We start from the raw sequence: 5,971 nt of genomic DNA on the forward strand, positions 1-5,971 counted from the left end.
GCAATCAGCATGTTGGTTGCTGTTGCGCCCAATATGCGTTATGGTCGCGTCGGCGAAGTAGTTTAGTAGTTTTTGTGCCTCCGCTATTTACGGGCCCAAGGTTACTTCCTTCAGTGCGTATACTCCATTCACCTGGTTGACGAGTAATTTAGAATCCTCTCTTATTGCCAGACGTGTGGCTCCAGCTCGTTTATCCAAGGACAGTCTGATGATAAAGGCTTCATATTCTGTGGAATTGTTGGTGCAGTGGAAGTCTAGCTTGAAGGAGTGCGAGGAGACTTCGCCGGCTGGGGATACTAGAACCACACCTGCTCCTCCAGTACCGTTGTTAGGGGTCGCGGATCCGTCGAAGAATAGTAGCCATGTTTCTTCTTGGATGAAAGAGATTTCCGGAAAATCTCCAGGGAGGTCCTCGTGTAGCGTCATGGTATTCTCTCCCGGGAACGCTGATAGCAAATCCGCAACTGCTTGCCCTTTTATGGCTCTCGGGGAAGCGCATGTTATGTCGAACTCTGACATTTGGAGGAGCCATTTGGCCGGTCTTCCTATCAGGGACGGTTTTGAGAGGAAGAACTTCACAGGATCAGAATTAGATATCATCACTACTTTATTGGAAAGTAGGTAATGCCTGAATTTCTGGATGGAGTGGATCAAAGCTAAGCACGCCTTTTATGCTTTGGGATATCCGAGTTCGGAATCTCTTAAAGTTCGACTGAAGTAGTAGATGGGATGCTCAATCCCTTCATCATCTTCTTGGGCGAGGAGAGCTCCGACAACAGTGTCACTAAAAGCAGTGTAGAGGTGTAGAGGTCTTCCTTGTATGGGATATTTCATGACGGATAAGGTAGATAATGTTTGGTGAATCTTCCAGAACGCCTCCTGTTATAGTGTGGTCCAGACAAAGCTTGCTCCTTTCTTCAGCAAGGGGGTAAACGAAACTACAAGTTGAGCCAATCCTGGAATGAAGCGGCGAATGTAGTTTATTTTACCCATGAAACTCAGGATTTCTTTCACGGTTCGCGGTGGTGGCATCGTGAGGATGGCCTGGGTTTTGACTGGGTCAACTTTAATTCCCTCGGCAGTCACCTGGAAACCTAGGAACTTTCCCGAAGAGACACCAAAAGCACACTTCAACGGATTCATCTTCAGTTTGTACTCGCGACATCTTTCGAACATCTTCCGCAGAATCTCCGCATGGGATTCCCGAGTTTTTGATTTGACCACTATGTCATCTACATAATCTTTGACTTGCTTGTGCATCATGTCATGAAAAATGGTGGTCATGGCGCGTTGGTATGTGGCGCCAGCGTTTTTCAAACCGAAGGGCATCACAATGTAGTAAAAGTTTACAAGAGGAGTTCGAAAAGACGTCTTACTTACGTCGTGTTCGTACATCTTTATTTGGTTGTAGCCGCTGTATCCATCCATGAAAGAGAACATACCATGTCCACTGGTGGCGTCTACCAGCATCTCAATGCTGGGGAGCGAAAATTCATCTTTAGGGAAACATTTGTTCAAATCTCTAAAATCGACACATCATCTGATCTGGCTATTCTTTTTTTTTACCGGAACTACGTTTTCCATCCAAGTAGGGTGGTGAATCGGTTTGATGAAACCAGCCGCTAGTAGCTTTTGAATCTCTGCCTTAATTTGTTCTTCCACATCGTGCCGGAATTGTCCCGGGGTTTGCTTGACCGGTTTGGATCCGGGTATCACGTGTAAATGATGAGTGACCAGCTTCTCGTCCAAGCCAGGCATTTCGAGATGGGTCGCGGAGATTCCTCACTCCCGACATTAACAACCTCAAATTCGTCCATGGTAGAGTTGGTTACGTCTTGTAGATGTCGTGGTGCATCAGGCACTTCCTCTTGCGGCTCGTTACTGTGTTTGTGTTCCATTGGGCGGAGAGACTGTGTGGTAGTCTCTCCTGTTAATTGCTAACAACGACGCTGATATACGGTTTTTCCTTTTTCATCATGACCCATGATAAAAGACCTTTCTCGCTTGGTATGGGTGCGATCCAAACTCCGGTTTGGCGGGTGGAGGCTGGCATGTCTCTCTTCGAAGGGGTGACGTGGGACTGGGTTTCTACGTGAAGCGGTGCAAGACCATCGCTTTCTTCGATTGACGTCCACTTTGGCAGTAGAGTGTGGTGAGTTTTGTTGGTTGTGGCCTGCGGGCCCTTTCTTGGCTCAAACATCTCCATGCCACAGATCGGCGCATAGGGAGATAATGATGCAGCGATGCAGATGACTTCTTCGTTTAGCATGGTTTTCAGGCACTGGTGATATGTCGAAGGAATGATTCTTTTGTCGTGGAGCCATGGTCTTCCCAGTATCATGTGGTAATCTGGATCCTTTTCGATTACCTCGAACCTCACTTTCGACTGGACGGGTCCTACTGATAGATTCAGGTTGATGTATCCATACGTGCTGGTTTGGTTGTCTTCGAAATCGGTCATTGTAGTAGACTGTCGCGCGACTTCGTTCAACCGTATCCTGGCCATTCTGAGCGTCCTAAAGGTAACAACGTTGGAGGATGCTCCTGTGTCGATGAGATTCCTTTTGAATTCCACGTCCTTGATACGGGCCGTGACGTGTAGGGCCCGATTATGTCCTTCCTCTTCCATCATGTCTTCTTCGGTAAACGTGACATTGTTGATGGAAATCTCTGGCGTTCTTGATGTTTCCAAACGTGGAGGAACCATGGACACGTTTAATTTTATTCGATTGATGGAGGTGAACGTCTCCATCCGTTTATCTTTTGAAAGATGTAAGAGTTCACATAAACTTTCCACCAGTGAGGCCGCTTCCTGGCCTACTGGTTTCTGATTAGTAGTGAAGTTATTGACTTGTGAGTGATCGTATGGGATGTTAGTCCCCAGTCCTGGATTTTCCGGGACAAGTGGACCGTTCAACTTTGCCGTTAAGTTGATAAGGAAGTCCAGTATGATATTAATCGCTTCTTTCATCAGATCCATGTTCTTGGTGTGGATCTCCTGAATCCGCGCCAAGTCAGTCAGCCTTGGAATTCCTTCATCGATTGCGTTGTTGGATACTGCATTGGGAGAGGAAACATTGTCGTTCGCCCGAGTGGAATTTGAGAACATGGATTCAGGCCTAAAACCGACCATCTTCCTGAGTTAGAGAAACATATTCTGAAATTGGTATTGGAACCGAGAGATTGATCTCCCACTGTGGTCGCCAATTGTTTGAGGGTGAAAACGGTTTCTGCTGAGTCTAAACCCTAAACAATGTACTACAAGGGAGTACTTTAGATTCGAGAGATCAATCTGTACAAATCCGGCCTAAACCAAGAAATGGCCGTTCCAGACTTGCTTCGGTCACAAAGAGGAGGAGAAGGGTTGGTTTTGGAGAGGGAAGCGAAGAGAGTGTTGATACCAGAATAGTTGGTTCTGGAAGAGTAGTTGTTTGAGTTTTATCAGAAAGCGTAAGCTAACAGATGGGAAAGCTAACAAATATTTTCTGAGTGTTGTTACTGTTGTATGCTCCTGACCAAAACTTGTCGTTCGGTGGAAATAGATAAGACCTATTTATACAAGCAGAAGTGAAACGTACTCTGGTCTACGTAAGAAATGGAAACGGATGAGTAAATGGGAGGAGGTAGTAACTGGTAACGCCTGGAATTGATGTTCCATAATGAAGGAAAGCGTTTCACCATTACTCCCTGTATTTACTAACCGCCTCATCCTTATGACACTGTCTTGTAACGGGTGTAGTGTACGCCGCACACTGTAAACCGCTAAACCAATACCCAATGAGCATCCCCCTGTTTGTGACATGTGTTGATGTCTCGAGTGTTTTCGTGGAAAATAGGAAGCATGTTTCTGCTGTTTGGAAAGTTGAGCTTGTGAGACTTGCCGGCTCGATGATGACCTTCGACGGTCGAGATTTTGCATCTTGAGAGGAAGGGTAGCCGTTGATTATTGCAACCCTTAGTTTGGTAGCCAGCAACATGAAAGCATGGCCGTCATAGATTTAACATGGTTAGGCATGGCCAAGCTAGGATTTTGTCATAGTTTAGGCGTGGCCAAAACCAGGGTTTTGGCATTGTTTGGGCGCGACCAAGATTAGGGCTTGGCGTCGGGCCAAAGGTTGCCATGCGTTAGCTGGTACCCTTGGACGGCTAAGAACTGCATCTTAGATGGAAGGGAGGCCGTCGATTGTTACAACCCTTCGTTTTGGCAGCCAATGTCGTAAAGGAAAGGCTGGAATGGTTTTGGCACGGTGGTGCGGTTGGCATGGTTGGCATGCCTTGACGTGGAGATGTGGCTGTCACGGTATTCCATTGGCACATGTGGAATGGTTGGCATGCCTTGGCGCGGAGATGTGGCTGGCACGGCATGCCATTAGCACATGTGATACCGTTGGCATGGTTGGCATGCCTTGGCGCGGAGACGTGGCTGGCATGGTTTTCCATTGGCACGATGACGCGGCTGACATGGTTTTCCATTGGCACGGTGACGCGGCTGGCATGGTTGGCATGCCTTGGTGCGGAGACGTGGCCGTCATGGTTAGCCATTGGCACGGTGGTGCGACTGGCATGGTTGGCATGCCTTGGCGCGGAGACGTGGCTGACATGGTTTTCCATTGGCACGGTGGTGCTGCTGGCATGGTTGGCATGCCTTGGCGCGGAGACGTGGATGGCATGGTTTTCCATTGGCACGGTGGTGCGCCTGGCATGGTTGGCATGCCTTGGCGCAGAGACGTGGCTGGCATGGTTTGACATTGGCACGGTGGTGCAGCTGCCATGATTGGTATGCCTTGGTGCGGAGACGTGGCTGGCATGGTTTTCCATTGGCACGGTGACGCGACTGGCATGGTTGGCATGCCTTGGCGCGGAGACGTGGCTGGCATGGTTTGCCATTGGCACGGTAGCATGAGAATTAGGGTTTGGTATAAATGATGTCGTTCAATGCTAAGGGTTCTGCCGTGGAACATGACACATGTAGAAAAAAGGTACCCTGGTATTTCTTACGTAGGCATGTTGATTGGTTCAATAAGTGCGCTAATGGTCATAATGACGTCATGTCAGATGTACGGTTTTACGATTTTAACCCTAAGCTAAAAACCACCATCAACAATATCTATACGACTTTTGTCTCAAATAAAAGATAGAGTAGATAGACTTTTGAGTGATAGATGAGTTCAAGTATCCACATACCTTTAGTTGATGAAGTTCCACAAGCTCTCCTTAGTAGTTCTTCGTCTTCAATCGATGAATGCCGTGAAGTCTAATGCTCAACTACACTTACTATCCTAATCCGAGACTTAGCTATAGGTAGACTAGAAATCAAGACTTATAGTTTTGACCACTAAAATTGACAAACAAGATTGAGATAGAAACGCTTGCGAGTTTGACCGAGCAGTGCTCTAACAGATTGTATAAACATTTTATATATACTTTCTTGTGTATGTGGTGTTAGATTTCAAATTCTCTTTGTTAATTGTATTTTACTTGCTTTTTAAATGGGTACTTTCACTGCGAAGTTATATTTCTTTAAAAATTTCATTGGGTTGGGCATAACGAAATCTTTCTCTTAGTTCCAGGTGACATCACAGTAGCCGAAGACGAGCTAGGAAAAGGAGAGTATTACGTTTGGCTTGAGTGAGTCTTCCAGGTTGGGAAGAATAAAGATCTGTCGCCTCATTTCTTGTTTTCTTGTGTACAAATTTGAGGTGATGTTACTTCAGATGCTATGCATATAGATGCATTTTGGGTTATGTACTTTGTTTTCTTTAACAAACTTATATATGAAGCATGTTCACAAATATGTATTGACTGTGTTAGTTAGTAATCCAATAGAACCATTTCAGTAAAATCTGTTTTGATATAATGATTCTTTCCAATTGAACATTTTTGGTGGTTATATGTGTTTAAACGAGACAATACTTAAGGAGATAACAGTATTTAAGATGACATAAGTTCCCAGTAGGAATATTTTAATTGC

Source organism: Papaver somniferum, unplaced genomic scaffold (genome assembly GCF_003573695.1).
Source record: "Papaver somniferum cultivar HN1 unplaced genomic scaffold, ASM357369v1 unplaced-scaffold_133, whole genome shotgun sequence".
Classification (NCBI taxonomy): domain Eukaryota; kingdom Viridiplantae; phylum Streptophyta; class Magnoliopsida; order Ranunculales; family Papaveraceae; genus Papaver; species Papaver somniferum.